General features: G+C 37.4%; 1 protein-coding gene across 10 annotated transcripts in view; it reads left to right on the forward strand.

Moving 5' to 3' along the window:
- The first annotated feature begins 1,504 nt into the window (after nt 1-1,504).
- The window catches only part of ARHGEF28 (Rho guanine nucleotide exchange factor 28), a 373,512-nt gene continuing 348,080 nt past the window's right edge, over nt 1,505-26,936 (forward strand). For 2 of the 10 annotated variants that reach the window (XM_056824754.1, XM_056824753.1), the window contains exons 1-2: nt 2,625-3,095; nt 4,107-4,184. The gene's annotated coding sequence lies outside the window, so the exon portion shown is untranslated. Of the gene's footprint in view, nt 1,687-2,624; nt 3,096-3,328; nt 3,502-4,106; nt 4,185-9,682; nt 9,745-26,936 lie in introns of those variants that run through there. The other 8 variants (XM_056824750.1, XM_016431346.2, XM_056824747.1 and 5 more) reach the window with 8 other exon arrangements.

The raw sequence follows: 26,936 nt of genomic DNA on the forward strand, positions 1-26,936 counted from the left end.
ATGAGATTTAAGTGAGGCAGAGTTACAGAAGCCATCTATCTGCTTCACTCTCTCTCCCAGAGTCATGGAAGTCCAGTGGCAAGGTAAAAGTCAGGATGCTTTCTGAAGTGGTACTAGGGCTTGGTAAGAGTATTTATGGAGAAGAAATTTCCTTCAACTGGATTGCCAACTTGACTTTCTGTTGACTAATCTTCAAGTGTTGTTCTGCAATGAACTGTTTTGAAAAGGAAACAAAACTCTACTACCTAAGCCTAGTGTATAAACTCCCTATTATTATCAATAGTCTTAATCTGAAATTGTCAAGACAATTGAGCACAATTATCTCAGCAGATATATTTTTTCATTGGTTTCTTTGAAAGGACTCCCAATATATACTTTCCATTTGGGGATGGGAAAGAATGAGAGACCCTCAAATTCTTATCTAAAAATGATCAAGTCCAAACCCAACATAAACGTGATGTGAAAAGGGTAAAAGAGGGAGGGAAAAAATCTGAATTCTAAACTTTCAGAAAACAATTGTCAAAAATTGATAAATACATTTAAATTAATAAATTAAAAAGAGTAGTGTGAAGGTTAGGGGAAGGTAAATCACTAACTCTCTGGGTTGTAGCAGTTTCTCATTTTGGGGTGATTTTGCTCCCCCTCCCAATTCAATTCAATCCAACAAGCACTTTATTAAACATTATTATGCTCAAGATAATATTGCTCAGTGAGTCAATTGTGTAGGACTTTCCCTCTGAACTTTCTTTCACTCTTTCTTGTTCTTTATTTACCAACCTCATAGATAAGTTGGGAGTAGAAAAAACTAAAAGGAGGCTTTGTGCTTTGATAAGTTATTCAACTCAACAAACATTTGTTATCTGGAAATGGTGAATAATGATGAAGACCTTTAACATCCTTGGCTTTTTATTTCTGTAGACTGACCTGATTCTAGGTATCTTTGGGGAATTGGAACTAAATTTTTATTTAGAATGAAAGTCCTTATAGTGAACAGCTTTATTGTAGCCCTTGGAAGCTTATGCTCAAGCAACTGCCTGGGGTCACTTATTGAAATAGAGTATTTTTCTTTCTGAAATACTGCTTTAGCCACCCAGAGTTAGGCAAAATTGGAGAATAAGGGTTCAAACAGACATGGAGGTCTGCTTCTGGGGCTTCATCAAAACAACTCTTATCCTGCAGTTGGGTTTGGGTTCTGGTCACAGGTAGAGAGGCAGTGCTGAGGAAGGAAACCCGAAAAAGGCTTTGGATCTGGAGAGCTGGGTTTGAATTGTGGCACTGAAGCTCAAAGTGACACCTATAAGCTTCAGTTGTATAGTGGGAGAGGGGGCAATACCACTTGCATTATTTACCTCATAGGGCTATGAGGGCACTACTTTTACGCATCTTGATGGGGTATATAAACTGAGTTGTTATCATTTTCTCTTCCCCTTCATTTCCTGTCAATTTACAACACCTGGCGGTTAAGTTTTCCCGCCATATCTATGGGATGGGCTAAAGAAGTTGGGGGAGGGGGGGCTAAAACGAAGAGGCCCGAGGAGAGGTGCGGATAGGAGCTGTACTGACTGACACTGGTCCTCTTTGTCTGCCGGATGGCAGCTTCGGGGGTTGCCCCACCCTTGGCCCAGTTCTGGGAACCGGCTTCTCCTAAAGGCCAACTCTCCGATAGTAAAACAAAAGAGAACTGAGGTAAGCACATGCAAAGGTAAAGCGGGGCCCTTTGCCGGAAACAGTGGGATTATTACCTCCGTCCTTTTGTCATGGAAAAGACTTGCCTAAAGAGAGATTCCTGCCTTTAGACGTGTGGTTGACACTTTGAGCCCTGGGATTAGTTTTCCTCCCATTCACTCCACTAGTTAGCTAGAAGAAGGTTTTAATGTTTTTTTTATCTGAGTTACTTATCGATGACTTTTCTGTGTAGAAGGGAAAGGAAGAGAATCACAGATTATATAGAGTAGAAAACCTGGTTCAGGAGGTAACATTATTTACATGGCCTAAGAAGGTAATCTTACGGATTAAATTTTTAACACCTCACTTAAATGGTGTAAAATTTGGTTTAAATGAAAGGAAACACAGCATTTTGTTTGTGTAAGATGTCTAAACTGGCAGCTATTTCACTTAGACTTACAGTGGAAAGAACCCTGAATCAGAAGTCAGACAATTTGGATGCCAATCTCAACCCTCACTACTTGTGTGACCTTGGACAAATTACTAATTTTCCTAGACCTCAGTTTTCTCATCTATAAAATGAGGAAATTAGATGAGATGGCGCCTACGGTCACGCTCAGCTCTAAGCCTGACCTTATGACCCTAGTTTTTGGTGGGGAGTGATGATGTGAAAGGTCTAGGTCTAAAGGTGTTTTGGGGGCTTGCGCCACGCGACACCACAACGGGTACTGGCTTCTGGCCAATCCCCCAAGCCAAACTTCCAAGACCTGAAATAACTTTTACCTGGGAGGAGTTGCGCCAGGTTCTTGGTTCTGGCTGCCTGCAGTGGCGGGGTCAGGGCCTCCGTGGCTACAGCTGAACCTCCCCCGAAATCTCCCCCGCCCAGGTGCGGGGAGCAGGGTGCTTCTCCTCCCCTCTGCCGCAAGCCTAGGAGTTCGGTAGCTGGCGTCCGCCCTCCTGACTCCCCAGCGGTCGCAGCCGGAACCGTAGCTCCGCAGCTCCCTCCGTTGGGGGCAGGTTCAGGTTTCATTTTGGAGCCGGTGCCGAGAGGGAGCTAGCCAGCGAGGGCGGGCCAGGCCCTGCCATGTGATGCCGCGGCTGGCGAGCCGGGGTCCTGGAGGTGGGGAGAGTCTCCCGGGGATCCCGGACCCGAGGGAGCAGGGAGAGCGGGGGGTGGGGGAAAGCGGGGTTGGGGGCGGCACCAGTTTCGTGCGCAGCTGGCGGCGCTGCTCGGGCGCTGCCTGCCTGGGCTGCGGGGCTCTCGGCTCCTCCCTCTGATGCCCCAGCCGCTGCTGGGCTCCGTCAGCTCCTGCGAGAGCCTGTTCGCTCCGGGCGGCCCCAGTGCGTCCCAACCTCCGGCCCCGGCACCCCGCCGGCGGGCTTAGGGAGGGACAAAGAGACGGAGCGAGGGGGACCCCGACTCTTCACAGGTAAAGGACTGACTTTTCGGGCAGCATTTCTCTCCCCTGGTTGCTGGCGAGGGCTGCGAGAGTTTGCTCGGTTTCCTGCACTAGCAAAAGTTTCTTCACCTGCATTTCCAGCCGGGTAGTCATTGGCTCGGTTATTTTCTGGGGGGTGATGGAGTGGGAGAAGGAAAATAGGAGAGGAGTAAGTTCAAGGCACAGGGAAATTGGCTCGCTCTCCTTTCTGACTTTTTCTTCAGCCTCCCACCCCGATCCGATTCCCCAGGAGAGCAACAAGTGTAAGGGGCTGCAGCAGCTGCGGAGCGGGAACGGGCGCTGGGATGGGCCGGTGGCTCCACTCCGCTGGGACTCAGTCACTGCTCCTGCCTCCTCTCGCCTTGCAGATCGCACTCCAATAGGGGGATGGGATGGGGTAGGTAGTTGCCCGACCGAGCCCTCTTTCGAGTGCCAGGAAAACCACACACTTTGTGGGCAGTTTTACCCTCTCCTAGTCCTTTGGGAAAGGAGGAATCTTAGGGTGTCCTCCGCCACCCCCCAACCCCCCCCCCCCACGTCTGGGAGCCGAGGCTCCTGTGCTTGGACTAGAGGGGGAGTAGGAGGAGCCCTCAGCTGTCAAGTGCCTGTCATCGGCCTAATAGTGGTCCCGCCGAGCTCTGGAAATCGGGCTCTGGGCTTTGCAGCTAACAATTGAATTTTCGTGCTGAGAATCCGTCTGGCTCCCGGGTCTACCCCAGAGCCTTTCTACCGGCTCCAAGTGGGGTGGGGCAGAGGGAAGAGTCGCAGTCTCAGCGTCTTTGCTGTTCTCCTTCTAGCTTTGCTTTGGTCCCTGCCCCTGAGAGGTCTTCAAAGACCTTCAACATTGGGGGGGGGGGGGCAGGCGGGCGGGCTGGGGAAATCTTAAATAGGGTGAAAGACACTGAGAAAAAATGAATCTCGGGTTGAGGTGGTGGGAATGAGAGCAGGTGGGTGTCTGAGCAGGCCCATATTTGCTTATACCCTTTTATCTTGATCTCCTAGGTTCCCAGGTTGCACTCCATCTTTAGCATTAAGAAGGTCCTCTAACATTGAGCATTCATTTCAGGGGAGCCACTTTGGGTAAGTGAAATGTAGTATTTACAGCAATTGCAAAGAAAATGAAAGACCAATTCTTGCTAGATTCAGTGGCTTGAGCCACTAGAGATATTTCCAGGAAAAATGATGCCAGCTAAAAGACAGGTTTGGGTTTTGAAGTTATATGTGCTTATGTGTTATGGTTTACATTCTCCCTGACCTCTGGCAAAATTAATTCCCAGAAGTGAGGAGGAGGGAAAATTCTAACACCTGTAAAAGCAATGGATTGTTTAAACCAATTCAACATTTTCAGGTAATGTTAAACAGTAGGATTCATAAGTGATTATTATGGTGCTCCTTTATTTAGTGACTCCTGTCTAAGAAAACTTTAAACTGGCATTGTGCCCTTCATGTGGTGGATAAAGAAACTGAGGTATAGAGCTATTAAGTGATTTTTTTTTTAAATGAATGAGCTAATGGCAGAACCAGGAACAGAGCCTGGAATTCCTAAGGGGTTCTGTCATGTTTCAGGGTCATTTTTCTTCCTCATAAAAACTACAAGCTATCCTTCCTACGATAGATTATATAACAGGTGTTTTCTTTGACTCCGTCTCTGAAAAGTCTTGGTGCTTTAAACAGATTAGGTATGATAGAGAAAAAGAAAGAAATAATGATGGATTCTTGAACCTCTTAACATAATATCAAAACATTGTGAAACTTTAACTTTACCAACAAATTCTTATCAACTATTCCTGAGTTTATATAGTATATAAGAGTTTAGAGATTTTTCTTATTTTCTTGTAAGAGACCAGAACTAAACAGAACTTTCATGTGAAACTTGAACCCATTATTTGTGTCTTCTTCAGAAAGCCAGGTAAGAAAAGAGTAGAATGTAATCTGCTCAAATGAAGAGGGCTAGCTGCATATGGTTTTTGAAAAGATCTGTGTACAAATATATCTTTCAAAATTTAAGAACCTAGATAATTGCACCATAGATTTAGACCTGGAAGGGACCCCAAAGGTTATCTAGTGGAATCCCCTTATTTTATCTTATTTCATTTAATTTTATTTAAACCCTTACCTTCTGTCTTGGAATCAATACTGTATATTGGCTTCAAGGCAGAAGAGTGGTAAGGGCTGGGCAATGGGAGTTAAATGACTTGTCCAGGGTCACATAGCTAGGAAGTGTCAGGCCACATTTGAACCCAGGACATCCCATCTCTGGACCTGGTGCTCAATCCACTGAGTCACCTAATTGCCCCTAGAAACATCCTTATTTTAAAGATGAAGGAAAAAAAACCCAACCACCTCAGAAAAGTTAAGTGACTTGCCCAACAGTTACTACTGGGAGGCAGGATTTCAAATGAGGTCTTTCTTTGGACTCTAAACCAGATAGACTTTTTGCTTTGAAAGGAGACAATGACAACACTACTCTATTAATGCCATTATGCTAAAACTTTAATCCATGCCAGATATTTATGTTTAAGTAATAAAACCCTGGAAACAGATTTATGCTGGGAATTTTGAAAGAGCTTCTACTATCATGGCACTGTTAGTGATGACAACACACTGAGCTCGGGTTACTCAAAAGCTTTCAGGCTTACAGTAATTTTTATTATGATGCTTTATTTCACTGATCAGATATGACAGACCTCCTGGTTTATATAAGAACTGTCTAATTACAGTTGTATTTATGTTGTTTTCGGCATTGTAGAGAAAGCTTCATAAAACTTATTTTTGTGACTTCAAGTCAAATTTGTTATGAAAGAGGTGAGTCCAGATGAGTACTTCCCATTGAGAATTTGAAATTAAAAAGCAGTGTTGCATTGAAAAGCACTAAGTTCAGGGAATTTTTCCATGTCAGACTTGTACTGAAAATATTGTACCTCTTTCAAGGACCTGACTTCATATTCTTTACTTAGAGAAAACTGAGTTTTTAAGATGCTGTTCTTATATCAGGCAGGAAGTCTGGATCCTATGTTAAAGAATATGCTCTTTTACAGTAATTAGCTGTCTTTTGTCCTTTTTTTTTAGCCCTTCTATCTTACAATCATTACTAATTATCCACTGTGCTACCTAACTGCCCCCTTTTCTGTCCTCTTGCTAGTCTTCAGAATCTTTAACTTGTTTGTTATCATCTAGCAAGAATAACAGGGCATACTTAAAAATACAAATAAGGTTGGTTCTGCTGCTACAAATGTTATTTTCCCCCAATATCTGTACCATGCTGACAGAATCCTTTCCTTTCTTTTCCTTTCTTGGCTTTAATTTCAGGGCCTTCCTTGATTTAAAAAGCATCTCTTTATTTTTGGGGTTTTCCAGTGTCTGTTACTATTTTTAGTGTGAATTATAATATACACATCACACTCCTCAATAAATTAAGTCAGCAAGCATTTATTGAGTGATTATTATGTGTTCAGGTCTGGGCTAATTGGTGTGATTATAAAGAAAGGCAAGGGGCAGCTCAGTGCTCAGGGGATAGGGCACAAGGCCTGGACATGGGAGATTCTGGGATCAAATTTTGCTTCAGACACTTCCTAACTGTGTGACCATGTGTAAGTCACTTAACCCTAATTGCCTAGCTCTTATTGTCCTTCTGCCTTGGAATAAATACTTAGTATTTATATGAAGACAGAAAGTAAGGATTTTTAAAAATCAAAAAAAGAAACAAAGGCAAAAAAAACAGTCTTGCTCTCAAGAAGTTCACAATCTAATGGGGGGAGACAACATGCAAAGAACTGTGTGCAAATACAAATACACATTGTGAACAAACTTCAAATTTCTCTTTGTTCCAGTTATCCCCTTGTTCACAACACTGATATGATAAATTGAAGATAACTGTAGAGGAAAGGAGCTAACATTAAGGAGACCCATGAAAAGCTTCTTGTAAAAGATAGAATTTTAGCTGAACTTGAAGGAAACAGGAAAAACCATTAAGGAATTTGGTTGCTACAACAAAAATTGTGTGGGCACAATTTTTCTGATTATTTTTATTTATTTTTTGCTTCAGGATGAGTAAGATAATACTTAATATCTCATTGTTATAAAAGGAACATTAAAATATTCTTTAGAATGAATTTATTTAAATTTAATAAATTTAAATTTATTTATTTATAAAAGTAAATTAAAGTTAATATTTGGTATCCAGAAAACTCAATAAAACTGGGTGGCTTTATGGTTTTTTGTTATTTTTGTCATAAATAAATGATATTTTCATAAGTGTTCACTTTTATAGGACATTATGTCATTCATATCCATAGGATCATAGACTGAGAACTGAAAGGGACCTTATTGACCATCTATTCCAACTCCATCATTTTACATATGAAAAACATGAGGACCCATGAGGATAAATCACATTAAATTACATACTTGGGGTCACATGGGTAGTAGGTGGAAGAGGCAAGATTTGAAATGAGGTCCTTTGATGCCTGACCTCTTGCCACACTATTATTGCCATATTTTCCAGTATACTCTCCTTTTTGGTCTGAACTTGTGATCTAATTGATGCAGGAAACTTCCAGTGAGGAAATTCCCCATACAATTGCAGTTTAGCACCATATGCATTTAGGGAGCTACTTAGAAGCACTGAGAGATGAAATGATTTGCTGAGGGTCACATAGCCAATATGGGTCAGAAGCAGGACCTGAAAACAGGTCTTCCTGAAATCAGATCAGGTTCTATCCACTATGCTATGATACCTCTCTGTATGTATGTATATTTCTTGGGTAGAGGGGGGTTGAAGAGTGTGTTCAGACCTGTGTAGGGGACCCTTTTCTGTAAATTCCCTCTGTGATGCGGATCAATCACTAGTTTACAACCTATAGTTTTCTAGAGTTCCCTCTTAAATATTAGAAATTAGAATAAGCCCTAAGTCTTATTTTTTAATAATTATATGTTAGAGGCAGAATGTCTCTGTGAATATTTTTATTACTGTGAAAAATATAGGGGGAAAGAGGATTTGACCCTTGGATTAAGTGATAGTTCTGAGATTTACTAACTTAAAGGATTTTAAGCTCTCAGTTTCTCTGAAAATAAAATGGCCATAGTTATATATGTACTTCTTACTTCATCAGGTCATATTGAAGAAGGCATTTTGAAAACTTAAAGTGCTATGGAAATGTGAATTATTATCATCTTTAATGAAGACTGGCATGCATATAGGCTGCCAATGGTTCTTCCGTTTGCTCTAGTAAAGTGTCTCAAGCCAGCCTTCTAAGAACAAATCTATAGATATTAAACATAAACAGTGCTTTGCCTGGACTCTAAGACAATTTTATATTTTGAAAACAATTCTTTAACCACCCCCCCGAAAATGATGTCCTCCCTTCATTTGAGAGCTGCAGATTTTCCTGATTTCAGAAGGAAGTGAAAATGCTGTTTCAGAAACAGGGAAAGGGTAGCATTTGTTGACATCTTCTCTGGTCAGGTTCTCTCTCTTTGAATTCAGACTACAGGCTTCATACTATCAGCAAGATGGATTGATTCTTATTGCAACCATATAGAGGCTACAGCCAGTAGAAAACCAATAGCAGGTGTTTGAATATTCAAATAATTAACACTCTTAGCTAGTTTTCCCTTGAGGACCAGCCATGAGCTCAAAATAGTGTCAGTGAATTCCTTCTGTGGATTTGATCCTGAGAGATTTCATAGAAATGAAAGTCTTTGGATTCCATATGTAGTCACTGATGGTTACCTTTTCTTTCAAAGAATTTAGAGATTCCTAGACAGAGACATATCCTTTTGTTTTTAGATTCTCCTTGTATACAGTGTCTGCCTTATGACCATGGTCTTATATAAGGGTTCGTCAACCCACATGTTCCCCAGTTTTTCCTTTGCCTTCTAAGCCTTAATGTTTCAGAAGGTTCTCTACTCAGTTGTTATAAGATTTTAATTTATTTTCTTTGACTTTTTTACACAATTTTTGTACTTAAAAACAAACACTAGGTCTCCTAACTCAATTTTCAAGTGGCTACTTCTACCCCCAACCATTCAGCATTTCTCTTTCTAAAATATTCTGTAAATGGACAGCTCCAGTTGTTCCCGCCTTGTAGTAATAGTTCTGCCACAAGGGTAGTGTTCCTTTCCCAATATTCTACACACACCCTTTGTTCTAACCAAACTGGTCTGTTCACTGTTTGCTAAATATGCTTTGTGCCTTCCTGCTTCTATGATTTCACGTTCACTGGGATTCTACCTTCCCTCCCCCATCCAAATACTATCTATTTTTAAGACCCAACTCAAACCATACCTCTTCCTTGATAGTTTTCCCTGATAATCCCATCTGGAAGAGAATTTCCCTCTTCTGAATTCATAGTGCACTTACAATTCAAACCACTCCATTGATCTTGATCTCTTTTGTTTCTTGCTTTGCACATCTTTCTGACTAGATTATAAATTCCTTGAAGGCAGAGAGAATCTTACTCTTTGTATTTTCCCCAATATCCCACTCCTAGTAAGCTTTCAGTAAATATTGGTTGGTTTACTTGCTGGTCCCTTTCCTATAAGTAATTAAAAAAAAGGCCTCCCTTTCTCTATCTCAGAGCATGATTGCATGGAACAGTGGAGGATATCCAGGAGGAAGTGTGCTGCTCAAGAGAATATTGTGAGTGGGGGCTGGGTGAGAAGAATACTTTTCTCTCTTCTGGGTCCAGAAGGGCACATAGTTAGCATCCTAGCAGATGTGAAAGGGAAAATCCATTGAACTCCTTAGAGATATTGTGACATTTAATTCCATACTATTCTTTGAGTAAATGCCTTTTAGGGAGTTCACCATAGCATAACACAAAGGTCAGGAAACTGAATCTGGGAAAGTTCATGGAGTTCTGGGTTAAAATGTAAATATAGTTTTTTTTGAGAGGGGAATTATGGGGAATTTGTCAGGATCTTTTATGGAAGAGTTTTAAAAAGCTTATCATTTATCATTTGAAACACTAAGATATTACTAGTAAATTTAAAAAATATTCATCTCATGTAAGTAATATTTAAAGCTTATTATCTTCCTACTGCCCAGTTAGGCTACTTTCCCCCCCAGCCACTCATTATATATGGGGAGAAGATAGGAAATGTATTCTTGTTAATTAATTTAATAGTTTTGAAATAGAAGTGAACAAAGAAGTGACTATGAGAACCAGTGTGGCATATTGGATAGAGAATATCACTAAAATGAATGTCCCAACTAATAATGAACTTTGTGGGAACTCTCTAGAGAAATTTAGGACTTTGAGGCCCTTCTATTCCAGAGTTATAATATAAGTAGTTTTGGTCATATATGGTTGTCTCATTATTGCTAACTTTTAATTTCATGCCCACTTTTCTTCCCTACCCCCAGACTCTGTGTTTTCGTAGGGCAATATGCCTTTGGGTTTTTGTTTCTGGTTTTTGACACTTTGTAACTACTATTCTCCCTCTGCTATTTTAAAGTTAATTATTAAATTAATTGTTAATTATTGAATACTGGACGATTGTTAAAGGAAAGCATACCAATAAGGGCTCAAGACCTACAGCTAGGTAGTCCAGTGGATAAAGTGCCAGACCTGGGATCAGGAGAATCTGGATTAAATTTTGACTTCTGATACTTCATAGCAATGTGACCTTGAGCAAGTAACTTAACTCTGATTGCCTAGCCCTTACCATTCTTCTGCCTTAGAATTTACATTTAGTATCTAAGACAGAAGGTAAGGGCTTTAAAAAAAAAAAAAAGGGAGATCTATTGTGTTAGGATAGCCAAGCTGAAAGTTATCATCCCTAGAACTCTGGGTAGCAGCAACCTCTCTAGGGATCCAACCTACTAGTTTAAACTGGGGGAATGACCTCAAAGGAAGCCTTGAAGATAGAAACTTGCTTCTTTGGTTAGCACTTAGGTAGAATTTGGTCCCTCTCCTTTCTAGTCTCCTTTGTGAAAATGAGAAGAAAAAGTGAAGTAAAAAGAAAAAGATTTCAGAGGCTTCTCTCTGTAGATGATCTCAGTATGCTTACAGTGATACTGACAATATTAAATGAATATCAGTGATCAGACCTTCCCTCAGCCCTTATAAGGGAAATTCACTTGAAAACAATCAAGGGAAAGTTGTATCTTTGAAATATATTCTAGATGTAACCTGGATTTCAGTTGATCAGGAAGTTTTTTACCTTCTGAGTTTATGGAATAAACATTTTATGTTTTTTTGGCATGTGTTTTCCTTGCCAACCAATGATCCTTTGGGGGCATTGACTCCTTAAAATGTCATTGCCAGCATCAGAGCAACAGATGTTATTGGGGTAGACAATGGATTTTTGTCTATTTTTACATTAAAAAAAAACAACTTGTCTGCTGAATTTCTCCTTATATGACCTTCAGAGACTTACTCATGGAGGCCATTGATTTTCCAATTTGTAGGGACTGTTTTTTATATTTTTCTTGTCCATCCCAAGAGACTGTGGTATGCACTTCACAGCAGGAACACTATAAATGATTGGTTGATAATGTATAAATTGTTTAGGAAATTGGCATAACTTGTTGCCTTTAAGTGTTGCATCTTTACAAGGAGAAAGTGATTTTTATCAGTTTCTTTACCAGTAGAATAGATCTTCTTGAGGTCAGGGACTCTCATATCTTATCTTTGAAATCTCAGTCCCTTGAGTAAAGGTACTTAAGTGCTTTTTAGATTGGATTAAAGGTACCTGAATGGCCATGTCAAGGTAATTAATTTCATTTTTTTCTACCCATTTCATGGGCTTAAAGTGGGATAAATTGGTAACAATCCTGTAATTATTTTTTATTGTATTTCAAGATAATGGAAAATTAGTATTAATTTCATTTTAGCAGATGGAAACTAATTTACCCAAGTACTTAGGTACTGGGATCAGAATAGTCCCTGGAATGTAGTATCTTAATAAACATCAAATTTTAAGCTAAAGTAAGGATTTCATTTCTAAGGTTGTTTAAAAATGAATTTAGGAATTTATCTTACATCTGATGTGGCCATTTACCATAAAAAGGTAGAGAGTGTGTTTGTGGGGGAGAAGAATATGGGATATTCTGTTAGATTAAACTGGTAGTGGAGGCCCTAAGGGAATTGTCCTATTTTTGCTTAGTCTCTGTGGCTTAGTGGCTATACTATGTTGCATGAATCTTGGGCCTCAGTAAATGCAAGTATTTCCTTCATATTTGTATATTTAAAGGTATATTGCTATAAGGTCTGTTGTTATTGCTGTTAAATTCAACAAGTGTTTTTTAACCTCTCAGTATGTCTCGACTGTTTATTTTTGACCCAAGGTGCTTTCTATGTAAATTGATATTATATGTATACTTAGTGATAACATTCTATTAATTTGATAATACTCTGTAAAACTGAGTTTCAGAAATAGTAGGGACAATGTTAGGACAGTATATTTAAGTCCTGTTCACACGTGTGATTCAAGGTGACCCATTTCAATCTTTGCTTCAAACAGCCCTGTTTACTCTTGATTTAAAATGTTGTATTTCTTTTCTGGGTTTGGAATAGAAAAAAAAATTATATCTCACCTTGCAAAATCAGATTTAAAAAATAAAAAAAGCAAATATTTATAATATTATCAAGGTCTCCTAGAACACGGCTATTTTAAAATGAAAAATATTTTTATTCCATTTCTCAATTGAATCATAATTGTCTTATGTCTTGACTCTGTTAGGACTAAAATGAAGCTAAATGAACTATACTGTGGTCATCTTCACTGCCAATTGGAAACTGAAGCAATTTTCTGGATAATTCTGGCAGTGGTTGATTATAGCTTTCATTTTCTGCTCTATTTGTCAATGGAGGCTTTAACTTGATGTTTTAAAGATGCTTACGTCTCCAAAGGGAAGAACAGACAACTCTCTATCAGACACTGTGTTTATGTTCCATGATTTTGAGAGACTCCTGACGTTTTTTTCTCAAAGACTCCTACAATGTTCTTTGGGTCTTTTGTTGGCTAACTAGGGTTTGTGGTCAATTCTCAGACCCACACATGTGTATACAAGTATGTGTATATGTGGCAAACCCACATAGACACTATGTGCAAATTGCTGTGTCAATCGTTAGGAACACAAAGATAGTTAGGTTAAAGATATGCCCCTTTGAATTAAAAGTGGGATGAGGAAGATGTATTGTAGTAGGGTCATATCTCATCTAAGGCTGTCCCAACCAGAATCCTTTCACAATAATACTGTTCAGAATGCAATATAAAAACAAAATGCCAGAAGGTCTGGGGAAATATCATTTGATTATTCATCCTTTTGTCCCTATGGAGTTTCACAGGAACTGTGTATGTCTAATTTTTCACGTAACACTTTTTTTTGGTAGACCCAATTAAGGATTTAAGGTGAGATCTACCTATATAAAACCTTGCTTATCATGGTTTGCAAACATTAGTGTTCCACAGAGGCAATGGAACTGTGCTGGATGCCACATTTTTTTCTGGATGTGGCACAATTTGAATAATGCAAAGAGGTGTTTTAAAATATTTGACAATATCTTAAAATCTATTATCTGTGTTAGGATATTTAAAGCTACTCACCATTTAGGAGATACTAGTTGAACGAACTAGCTTGTGTTGCTAAGACAGGAAGTGTATCATGTCTCAATAATTTCCTTGAAGGATTTTTTCCTGCCAGGTGCATGTTTTCTTCTAGCTGTTAATTTGTTCCCATAGAATTCCAAATATGTTGTTGATTTCCTGCCTTATGCACTTTTTCATCTAACCTTACAAAGGTTTTTCTTAAAATGTAATTTTCCCTCCCCAACCTCTCTCTACCCTACAAAATTGCAGTTGTGCTTTAAATTATTTTATTTATACATTATACATGTTATAATTTATAATATAATTAAATATTTAATTATTTTAAAAATCCAGTGTGTTTTAAATTGCTGATTTGAATTGATTAACATTTTAGATTATATGAAATTATTATTTAATTCATGGCTCATTGAGGTCAAGAAGAGTATGCTATTTCTGACTGCTCTTAATTTCTTAGAGGATTTATCAATGATATTTCAACTGTTCTTCTGAGCTTATTAACTAGCTAGGGCTCTCATGGTAAATTTATGTATCTGTTCATTCATTCAAATATTTATTGGCCACTAACTATATGCAAGGTGGTGACAATTGTTGATAATACAAGGAAGTATGAAAAATAGCCACTGTTATCATGGCTTAAGGAAGCACAAGCATCTAGAAGCAGAATAACTCCTAATCATTGTTTAGTGAATCTTTTAGTAGATCTGGATATTAAAATCTTTGTGTGAACATTAAAAGATTACATGAATAGGTATTTATGATTAGTTCATTGTGTCTTGTGGGGGCTGTTGGGTTCAAAACCATGCATATTTTCTGCTTGTTTAATTCAGAACAGAAAATCTTTTTTTGAGTACTTCATCATTATTATTTAATGCTTGACAACACAAAAGTCTGCAAAAGTCTTATAAGCAAAATCAGAAGACAAAAGAAAAACAATCTTTAGCTAAATGGAAAGATGGTGTAAGAAGAGGCAAAAAAAAATGGCTTGGCTTTATTGTATGTCTTGTTAGAGCCATCACTCCATGGGACATTTGGTTATCTTGTGATTAGGATTAACATTTGCAAAAATATCACCATGGAGATAATTAAACATATGAGCCAACATCTGTTGCAGAGGATGAAGAGGAATAGGAATTCTATGAATAACTTGATAAAAACCTCTAAATTTAGTACATTTTTAGTATTACTTTAAATCTGGTGACTTAAATGAAACAATGAATGTGAGATTGATGACAGAAGATATATTGTAAAATATGGCCCAGGAGTGAGAAACAAATTAGTCTATCAATCTTTTATATCATAGGTTTTTTTAAGAAGGGGGTTGGAACTGTTGTACATAGTAAACAAAAAATAATGTCATGAAAAATGAAATTGATTATACACAGAAAACATCAGAATTTTGCAAAGTTGTAGAAATTACTTCCAAATCACATCTCTATATGTAGGGGAAGGGAAATAATAAAATCCATTTCTAGGTTTAAAGGGAGAATAAATAAAAAGAGAGAAAAAATACATGAGGTTTAATTGAAGGAATTCATTTTAACAATATGGATACAATATTTTAATAAATGGATACAAGAACAGACCTAGACACAGACTATGACCATTTCCAAAGCAGTTTTAACCAGAATAAAAGTCATCATAAAAAAGAGCCTAGATACTTGGCCCCCAAACATTTGAAAGATATGGCAGCTAAAGGTATCTAATCAGTATATTATTAACATGCTTGTAAAATCATACAGAAGATGATGGTAAAATATTATGAGCAGTACTCTGTTATAAAACAGCAAGAAGCTTTGGAGGGAAATGAATAAATTTCTAGATAGCTTGGCCAGAGACTCAGTTAATTTATGATCCCTAGATCACTTCAGAATGATATTGAAAGGTAGGCAACAAACTGATGAAAAATGAAAGAAGTCTGTCAATATTTCTGTAATAAACTCTTTTCTTCATCACTGACAGTGGAATCAGCAAATTTGTACTGCCAATATTCTGGACTAAACCAAATACAGAGTCAGTCATTGTGGGGGAGGATACAATTTTGGGTATGTTGAGAGATCAACTGTGCAGATATCTGATATAGAGGAGGAATCAAAATCCTTGGGAAAAATCGCAGATGGTTATTGCTACAAGAAACAGTATAGAGAAACATTAATACCTGCTGATTTTTGTGCCTTTTTAAAAATCATGACTATACTCTTGATAGAAAGATTCTGTTTATAGAAAGTATCCCTGATGATAAGAAGGGAACAGGTAGGACTTCACAAACAATATTCTTTAACAATCACACAATTGCTTGAAAGGTATAGAAAGTACAAGAACCCATTGTGTTAATTGTTGACTATCAAAAGGCATTTTATTTGAGAGAACAAAGTGCCACCTTAAAAATTCTTCCTCTAATAAGATGTCTCCTACACATAAGTTAAAACCACCAAAGGCTTGAACAGATGCAATAATTGAGAATACTTTGGCCCTCTGATTATAAATATCAAACAAGACAAAAAACAGGGAGGTATATGCTCACCAGAGACATTTGCCATTGTCAAGGAAGCTATCCAGTGCAGAATGGAAAGGAAAGATGAATTCTCTAGAGATAGTAAAATTCTTCTGGAAATTGTGTTTGTGATGATGCTAATCTGGAATTGGCAGCTTAAGGGTACAGTGGATACAGTACAAGACCAGGAGTCGGGAAGACTTATTTTCCTGAGTTCAAATTTGGTCTCACATACTTACTGGCTTTATGACTCTGGGCAAGTCACTAAAAAGGATGTGATCCACCCCCCAAACAAAAGGCATCCATTTTTTTTCCAAATTGATCTTTGTTTCAGGGAGGTGCTTGGAGTCAGTTTTCTCATCTGTTAAATTAGCCAGAGAAGGAAATAGCAAATCACTCCAGTATCTTTGCCAAAATAACAGAAACAAAAACAAAAAAAAACACCAAATAGGGTCATAAAGAGTTGGACACGACTGAATAAGAACAATACAAATCTAGAACTGCTTAAAAATACTTTTGGTCTGACTTTTAAAGTGGGACAATTCAAATGGATGAAGGATGTCTATTATATCTATCATACTGTATATAATGTAACATCTGTATTACATCTATTTTATCTATATCTATTACCTAGAGAAAGATAAGTAGTTGGATAGTGCAAAGAGCTTGTTGTTCCATCAGTACATATATGTAGGCTGGACACTGCAAATAGACAATGATTGAATAGAAAGAAGAAAGCAGACTGGTTTACAAATGGGAAGATGCAAAGGGCTTTTAATAACTCCAAGCACCTCCCTGAAACAAAGATCAATTTGAAAAAAAAAATGGATGCCTTTTGTTTTTGGGGTGGATCACATCCTTTTTCAGTTTGTCCCATCTTCCAGAACTTTCCCTTGTGACAAAGAAAAACAGTTTTTCAAGACTGACATAAAGACCACATCTGACAGTACCAATAATTCCCTACCTCTATTTGGAGGGGAAGGAAATTCATTTCATCATCTGTTTTATGGGATCAAAATTCGTCATTAAAATAATACATATGTCTGGAAGTCATGAAGTGCCACAGTGTGAAGACTTCGTTGTAGGTGACTCATTGGGCAATAGTGAAGTGAGATGCGGGACTCATCACAGGCACACAGAACAAGAAAAGGAAGTAGATGATCATGAAGATGAGCAAAGGATAACAGAGACATTATGAGTGTGTGCATGCCACTGGTGCCCATTTAAAATGAAGAGACCTAGTGGAATGCCCTTAACTTATGGTAGGCTTCTTGTGGAGAATGGACAAGAGCTGCTCAGGATGATATGTGAAAGGAAAAGCTGTGATTTCTATAGCTGCAGACAATACTCAGATCAATAAATCATAGATCCATTGAATGATTGAAACACTATTTGGCTTTTTAGCAAATACTTTAAAATACTTATATGGTTCTTGTTTGGCCATGTTATTGTATCTGACTCTTCGCGACCCCATTTGGAGTTTTCTTGGCAAAGATACTGGGATGGTTTACCATCTCTTTCTTCAGTTCATTTTACAGATGAAGAGATGGAGGCAAACAGGGTTACACAGCTGTAAGTTTGGGGTCAGATTTGAGCTCAGGAAGATGAATTCCTTCCTGAAAGGTCTGGTATTTTATTCACTGAGCCACTTAGATGCCCCAATTTATATGGCACTTAACCATTTTCATTGTTTGATTTTAATCTATTTTTCCTAATATTTTTCATCTTATAAATTCTCAGAGGTTTGTTATGTAAAATCTAGCATAAAACTATGGAGTAGTCTAATTAAGTGAAAAATAAAATAAACTCATTTCCCTTAAAGATCCAGAATATTCACTCTTCATGGGGGCCCCAGGTTGAAACTTGTTAGGAAGCAATAATGTGTAATTCAAAAAGTCTGGGGCCACTAATTGGTAGGTACATAAGGAAACCTGTGGGCTGCAGATTGAGTTAGTTTTAAATTTCTGTGTTTATTGTATTTTTATTTTGTCAAATATTTCCCAATTACATTTTAATATGGTTTGAGAAGCTTTGTGGCCTGCATATGGCTTTGCATGTTTGACACCTCTGCTCTGAAGTTCCCTTTGAGTTTTAAGATTCTCTGATTCAACATAAGATTATTTACCGGGGCAGCTGGTTAGGGTAGCTCAGTGGATTGAGAGCCAGGCCTAGAGACAGGAGATCCTAGGTTCAAATCTGGTCTCAGACACTTCCCAGCTGTGTGACCCTGGGCAAGTCACTTAACCCCCATTGCCTAGCCCTTACCTTCTGCTTTGGAACCAATACACAGTATTGATTCCAAAATGGAAGGTAAGCTTTTTTTTTTAAGATTATTTACCCCCAAATCATCTTCTTAAATACCCTTAAAGAGAAAATCCTGATTCAGAAAACAATCTGAATGATAAAAATGAATTATTTTTTTCCCAATTCTATCACTATTCTTTCCTAAATTCTATGAAATAGAATGACACAACTAGTTACTACCATTAGTTTCATTTCTTTGAAGGCTTCTCTATCACACACACCATTAAAAAAAAAAAAACCCAACAACTTCCTTTTAAATCATATTTATGGAGTATTCATAGAGTAAACATTTAATAAGCATTCATTGTTGTAGATTGAAAATTATATCTTGAATTTGAAAAATAGACGAAAAAAAATCCTTTAATGCCCAGAGACAACTCATCAAAAGATCCAGTTTGCATCACCAAGTTAAGCTTTGGGCGAGATGTTTTCCAGTGGGTCAGGCTTCCACTGCCTGTCAGATTATGTCAGAGCCTGTCCTATTCTACCTACTTATAAAACTGGCCTTTTGGAGTGGCTTCCCCTTAATGGTGCACACACAAAAGAAATCCCTTCTAGAGAGAGTAGCCTCTACTGCAAAATGTCTGCTAAGGTTATTCGCCACAATACTCCATCTGTGATCTTTCAAAGGGGTTTGTGATTGGATGTAACAACACCCAGATAGGTTTTAGCTTTCCAGTTCTGCTGCAAAGAAGGATTTCATTCTCTTAACAAGGAGACTTTTTAGGGTAGTGGGAGAAGTGAATGATTTGGAATTAGATCAGGGTTCAAATCCTATCTCAGCTATTTAATAGCTATGTGACTTTGGGAAATGATGTCAGTTTTTATGCCTTATGCATCTTCTGCCTAACGAGGGGGTAATATTAAGTGGACCGTATGGTACCTCCCAGCTGTAGATCTTATGATTCTAGCTATGTAATATATATTTTTGGAGCTGGTGAAATATTCAACATATATAAAAAATGCTTTTTAGGAGGGAAAAAGTTCCTGTATATGTAACCCCTGAATCCTGGCTTCCTTCAAATGGCTACTAAAATCCCATCATCTATAAAAGAGGTTTTCCTGTCCTCCTTAAATATGATACCATCTTTCTGTGACTATCTCCAATTTATCTTGTCTGTATCTTCTTTGTACAGAGTTGTTTGAACGTTGTCTCCAAGATTAGACTGTGAGCTCCTCGTGAGCAGGGACTGTCTTTTGCCTTTCTTTTTTCTCTGTTACCTAGCAGTGTCTGGCACACAGTAAAAACATAATAAATTCTTGTTAACTGGCCAGTTAATTAGAAATTTATTTTAATGGGAACTCAGAAGTCACCTAAAAAGTTTCCTTTTATATCCTTTGCTATGCATAGCAACTAAACCTAACCTAAACTAACCAATTAAACTAAATCTAACCCTAAAACTAATGATAGTCCTGCTTTTTGAATGGAGAAAATGAATTTGTAAGTGGAATCTTGCAAACAATCATAAAAAACTAGCTAAAAGTCTTAAGCAGGCCAAAATGGGATTTATTGAGTAGTCTAAACATTCCTTCTTCTCTACCTTCCCTTGCTTTGCAGACATTATTAGCTTGCTTAGCAAGCTCTTCCTTTATGGGGAGTTCAAAAATAGACCTTCATATAATACAAAAGTAGGGTCTGAATTAGTGAGGCTTCCATGAAAGGAAAAGAAGAAACTGGAAATGATAATGAGGAGAGACAGGGTTAATGGAAGGCCCTGCCAGTTAGCCTAGGCTTTGCAGAAAGGCAACTTTTTTTCTTATCTGTAAGTCAAAGGGGTTGCCTATTTAAGCCAAAAATAAACTAAAGATTTGGGCTGCGGACCCACTAAGTAAATGTTAAGTGAATTTTCAGGATTTTCTGTGAGACTTAGAGCAAGTCACCTAAATGGCCCATGACCTAGTTTCCTTATCTGTAAAATGGAGAAAATAATACCTGCTCTGTCTGCTTCAAAAGATCATGAGGATCAAATGGGACAATAGACGTGAAACCTTTCGGGAAGGGCTGAGTCCTCTATAAATACACAGAATCACCCATAATGTGCTTACTGCCTGCACGCCTGGTCATGTGGTGGTGAGAGAAAACACTGAACATCTTAGGTGCCACATGAACCTGAAGAATCATTATCAAAATTAGAAACAGAAGGAAGAAAGTTTGGTAGAAATAATGATACTTGCTGTAGCAAGTTATTATCGATGTTAGTCTTGTGCTCATTTGTAGCACTTATAATCGCAAAGCACAGTTTGTTAATAAGCTTTTGTTTATTTGGTACTTTGGGTGTTGGTAATTTATGCATGGAAAAGGTGAAGCAAAGTCCCAATTTACTTGGAAAAGAAGTGAGTGTAAAGACAATTGTGTAAGAAAAGATGAGGGAGAAGGGGAGGGAATGGATCTGTGATTTCATCATACTAGGAAAACTCCCAGGTGAGGAAACTCCATTTTCCAATGTAGGTCAGTACTGTCTCTAAAACTCTGTTTGTCACACTGTAGCCAGTATGTGTCAGAGGTGGGCTGGCTTTGAGACCAGCTCTCTGTCTTCTATCCACTTGATGCTGCTTTTAAGAAAAAATGAAGCAAGAGTCACATTTCTAGTTGAAATTCCTTATCAGAACAGGAGGTAGGTAGGTATGGATTTTACCCCAGAAATTTAAAGAGTTCTGGGACTCCTTCGGGAGCTGAGTTCAGAACGGAGGGAGAAAGAATAATTCATTAAGATGGGGAGCTATTAATTGGCTAGTTTGTTACCACTATGGTCAGCAGTGGCTTTGTAGTGATCTAAGATCTCTGCTTCCTTAAGTCTTCTATTTTCTCCTGGGCTCTTGTGGCCCTTAGCTTCCTTTCCACTTCCAAGTGGTTTTTTCATTGCTTTGATGGCTTTTCCCTATCCACCTGCTCTTGCCCTTGGGTATCTTTCGTGAATCTTGCCCTGGCCATTAAAATGACCAGATATGGCACTTCTGGCTTTATTTTCACATTCTCAAAAATAATGTTATTTTGTCTGTAGTTTTAGTTTAGAATCTGAGCCACCCCAGGAAAGATATTGTGATAGTTTGATGACCAGAAAATGGTCCCTCCAATCAGCCTTAAATGTAACATTAATGGAAGTTTTACGTGTAGTTTTTGGAATCTGGTGGGTCTATGCAAATTTAAAAGATTTGTAAACACAAACTTTACTTCTTTTCCTTTAAACACTAGAATTGATTAATTTCCTTTAAGTACTGCCTCTCTTTGGCTTATCTAGCTTACTAGTTCCTCAGAGGAAATAGATTTTGCCTCTGATTTGAGTGGAAATCACAAAAATGTGGCATAGTAGTCTTTTAGAGAAATCTTTTTTTGTTTGTTGACAGAGGTACTAGATTATAAGAAAAGTAAGTAAAGTCCTCCTGTTGTGTTGAGGAGCTCCAGGCTTCTTGATGGCTGGGTCAGGAAAGCTCAAGTTTTGTCAGGTCCTGCCAAATTCTATGGAAAGATTTCTTTCTTCTTTTTAAAAGGGTTATTCTATACCTCTCTGCCTCACATGTTTTAATTTTCTTTATTTTATTGTTATTAAGTAATAAGTTGTAACAACCATAATTATTTTCATATTCTAAGGACAGAAAAAGAATTATATATGAAACCACAAATATCAATGTTACATCTTTTAAAGTATTTAACAAATTCAATATGGTAGTTCCAAAGTTATCCTGCTTATCTCTTCTTCCTTTTGAATGGCCTTCTATTTTCCACTATCCATCGTTTAAAAAGTTTTGTTGATGCTCTCTTCCTTCTTTTCTTCCTTTTTTTGGTTTTGTTTTTGGTGTCTCTATCCCTCCCCTTGAGATAAAAGCTCTCTCATGTAACAAATAAGAATAGTCTTGCAAAATAAATCTACACACTGGCCATGTCAAAAAATGAGTCTCAATCTGCTTCCCTAGTTCATCACCTCTCCAATTAATATGGGAAACATACATGGCTTATCATTTGTCTTTTGGAGTCTTTGTTGGCCACGTGCTTATTTTAAGTCTTCAGAGTAGTTTTACTTTTCATTGCTGTAGTCATTATGTAAATAGTTCTGTTTATTTTGCTTTGTATGAATTCATACAAGTCTTCCTAGGTAGATCTGAATCCATCTCTTTCATTATTTCTTTTGGGTCACAGGAAGGGCTTTAAGTCCAGGTGGATAACCCTCATGCCTTTTGTTTAAGAACCAGCCTAACAACTCAGAAAGGTTATTAATAGAAAGTTGGCTACCAAGTGATGGTTTTTGTTTTTGACAAGAGTTTAAAAGACTATCTGCTAAAGCAGATTGAAACTCTGCTACTGTTCACTAGAAAGGAGGCCCAAATAAAGATAGACCCTTGAAGCATTGTTGGAAAGCAACCTTATAGACTTTGATTTTAACTGTAAGGAGTAATGTGCCATTCTGGATTTGTGACTTCATGCTCTATACTCACGGCAGTCTTCTTTAGTTTATCTTGTCTTCTTTGGATGTTCCTATGAAGACTGGAGCTCTTTAATCTTCCTTTGAAGCTTTCTTGGTGCTTTCCAATTTAATTGAAAAACCATGTATTGAGTGTCTAATATGTGCAAGGTACTATGGTAGACATAGGGAATCAAAATGAAAAAATGGGACCTACCACCAAGGAGTTTACATTTGACTGGGACAGAATGGGGATAAAACATGTAGCCAGATAAAGATATATATGATTATTTGAGGAAGAAGAATGCTAACAGTTTGTAAGAATTTGAAGGTGTTTGATCTATAAAGGATTCTTGTAGCCACTGGCAAATGAGCTTTGAGGCATGTCTGAGATTCTAAGAGAGAGAGTTGAGTATATTCCAGACAACTCGGTCAGCCTGTGCAAAGGTATGGAGGTAGAGGGTGAAATGATGAATCTGGGGAAAGTAAGATTCTGTGGCTTGAATGCAGAGTATATGAAAGGGAATTATTGGGGGGAAAAATCCTAAAGAGGTAGGCCTGAGCCATGTGGTGAGGGGCTTTAAATGCCGTTGTATTTTATCCTTGAAGATAACGAGTCTCAAAGGAGTGTGACATTATTAGATTTCTATCCTGGGAAGTTGCATTATTATTCAGTCATTTTCAGTCATGTCCAACTCTTTCTGACCCTATTTGGAATTTTCTTGGCAAAGATACTAAAGTGGGTTGGCATTTCCTTCTCCAGTTCATTTTACAGATGAGGAAACTGAGGCAAAGAGTTACTTTCCCACAATCACACAGCCTATTAAGTGTGTGAGGCTAGATTTGAACTCGGGAAGATGTCTTCCTGATTTCAGGCCCAAGCACTCATCCACTGTGTCACCTAGTTGATCTGTAAGTATATACCTTGATTTTCTTTAGAGGAGAGATATGAACAGTTCATATAGAGATACATCATAGCTTTCATGAAAAAAGTTGGGAAATTTTTCCTTTCTCTGAGTTAGGTTTGTGTATTAACAATTCTAGGGTTATAGATAGAGCCACTCTCTGGGATTATCAAAATATATGCCTCTCTCCTATCCAAAGGAACTTACTAAGGATGCTTCTGGGTGCATTGGGTCAGAGAGAAATAACTTCGCAAAATTTTGTTGGAGGGTCTGGAGTTTAAACTTAAACTTTAAAGTTTTGACAAGATATACTTCAAATGCATCCATTTTATTCTAGTATTTGGAGGTACTGTTCTAAAAAGTGTTAGAATCTCTTTGTAAAAGATGTTTTAGAGAAAGCAATTTTGCTCTTTTTCCTTGGTTTGGGTAGTCATTTAGTAATAATAACCACTGACCTACCTCAAAGAATCCCAATGTGAGTATCCTTCATTTTACAAAGTTATTATGATTTTTTTTATTCAGTCCTTCCCTTCATCATAGAAGAAGACATCTGGCACAATATATCAATTATATCTTTCATGGTTCCATTTCTCAGTTCATGAGACATGAGTATTCACAAATTATCCTTCAAATATTAAATCAGTAAGCTGTATATGATTTTCTCTTGGTTCTTTAATTTCACTCTTCATTATCTTATAGAGTTCTTTCCAAGTTTAAAAAATATTAATCTACTCATCCTTTCTTACGGCATAGTAGTATTCCATCACAATCACATATCACAATTTGTTTAGCCATTCCCTAATTGGTGGACATCCCCTCAACTTCCAGTTCTTTGCCACCACAAAGAGATCTGCTATAAATATTTTGAAACATAAGTTCTTTTCTTTTTCCCCTTATCTCCTTGGGAAATAGACACAGCAGTGGTATTGGTGGGTGTAAGGATATACAAAGTGTTGTAGTTCCTAGGTGCAATTCCAAATTATTCTCTGAAATGAATGGATCACTTTGGTGTTCCAATTTTTCCACATCCCCTCCAGCATTTGTCATTTTAGCTAAACTGATGGATGTGAGATACCATAGACTTGTTTTCATTTAAATGTCCCTAATAAGTACTCATTTAGAGCATTTTTTCATGTACCTATATATGACTTTGATTTCTTTTATCCCCAAACTGTTTATTTTTTGCCCATTCATCAATTGAGAGATGGCTTTTATTCTCACAATTTTTACAAAGTTCTCTATGTATTTTAGATATGAGACCTCTATCCAAGAGGTCATCTATGAAAGTTTCCCCTCAGTTTTCTGCTTTCCTTCTAATCTTGGCAACATTTAGTTGTACAAAAACTTTTCAATTTAATATACTCATAATTATCAATTGTGCATTTCACAAAGATCTCTCTTGTTTATTCACAAATTCTTTTCCTATCTATAAATCTAATAGGTAATATTTTCCTATATTGATGTGCTTATGATATCTCCTTTTATTTCTAAATTATCCTTCACTTTTAGGATGTCTTTCTATTATATTTTGTTTTATTTATTATTTGTTTTATTTTTTATTTAGAATATTTTTCTATGGTTATATGATTCATGATTTTTTCCACCGCTCTTTAACCCCCCCCCCTCTTGGAGCTGACAAGCAATTCCATTGGGTTATACATGTGTCATTTTTCAAAACCTATTTCCATGTTATTCATATTTGTAGAAAAGTGATCTTTTAACATTAAAACCCTAATCATATCCCCATCCAATTATGTAATCGATCATATATTTTTCTTGTGCATTTTTGTTCCCACAGTTCTTATTCTGAATGTGGAAGGTGTTCTTTCTCATAAGTCCCTCAGAATTGTCCTGGATCATTGCATTGCTGCTAGTAGAGAAGTCCATTACCTTCGATTGTGCCACAATGTATCAGTCTCTGTGTATAATGTTCTCCTGGTTCTGCTCCTCTCATTCTGCATCACTTCCTGGAGGTTGTTCCAGTTCCCATGGAATTCCTTCACTTTATAATTCCTTTCAACACAAGAGTATTCCATCACCAACATATACCACAATTTGTTCAGCCATTCCCCAATTGAAGGGCATCCCCACATTTTCCAATTTTTTCCCACCATGGAGAGCGCAGCTATGAATATTCTTGTACCAGTCTTTTTCCCTATTATCTCTTTGGGGTCTTTTAATTGAATTTAAATCACTCATTTCCTCCTTTTAAATACATTAAATACATTCTCCATTCATTAGGCTCTTTATATGTTTAAAAAATCTGATTTTAAATTGTCTCTTTCCCTCTGTTTCTCCATCCTGAATAATACCAGTTTCTTTAAGTTACTTTTATAGGCTATGTTTTCCAGGACTTTAGGCATTTGAATTTTCTGATGTCTTTTTAGTTATGGAGCTCAGAAGGAGACAATCTAGCATCTAGTACTCTAGATGTCTATGATGTCCAAAGCTACATTTTACTTCCATATATTCATTCCAACTTATACTTACACCAAAACTATTACTGTTATCATGCTCCTGATTCAGTCAGTTTGTTGTCTACCATGACTCCTTTGTCCTTCTGTATTGTGTTTGCTTTTTTCACCATGTGTTCTGCTCCACATTTCAGCTTACTGACATTCGTTCTGCTTGTCTCGAACCACTTTTCGAACTTAGCAAGGTGACTTCTATTTCTTCTTCTACCTCTCCTAGCTTGGTATTATCTGAGAATTCCAGAAACCTCCAGTTTTATATATATGAGCTACCATTAATTTTTATACATAATATGTAGTTTAACAATAATGTAATATATATATATAATTTGTTATAAATATATAATAAATCATAATATATATCCAAGAGAAACAATAGCTGTGTCCCAAAATTTGTCATGTTCTTTTTTTTTTTTAATAGAAAAAACTTTTAAACACCAGATCCAGGGCTAACTCTTGTCCCTTACATTCATTTTGTCATTCTCATAATCATTGATTGTCTTCTTCCATGTATAAAGCATGGAAATTTGGGAATAAAATAGAGGAAAGTAAATCTGTTTTTTATAACCCAAAGCTGCTGTGAATTATATGCATTTTTCATTCATAAATCATAAATGTGAATTGTGAGGAAGATGCAAAACTATTTTAGGGAGAGGGAGAGTGAGGAGTTAAGGATAACATCAGGGTGATGGACCAGAGAACTTGGA

The sequence above is a fragment of the Monodelphis domestica genome, chromosome 3 (assembly GCF_027887165.1).
Source record: "Monodelphis domestica isolate mMonDom1 chromosome 3, mMonDom1.pri, whole genome shotgun sequence".
Taxonomy (NCBI): Eukaryota; Metazoa; Chordata; class Mammalia; order Didelphimorphia; family Didelphidae; genus Monodelphis; species Monodelphis domestica.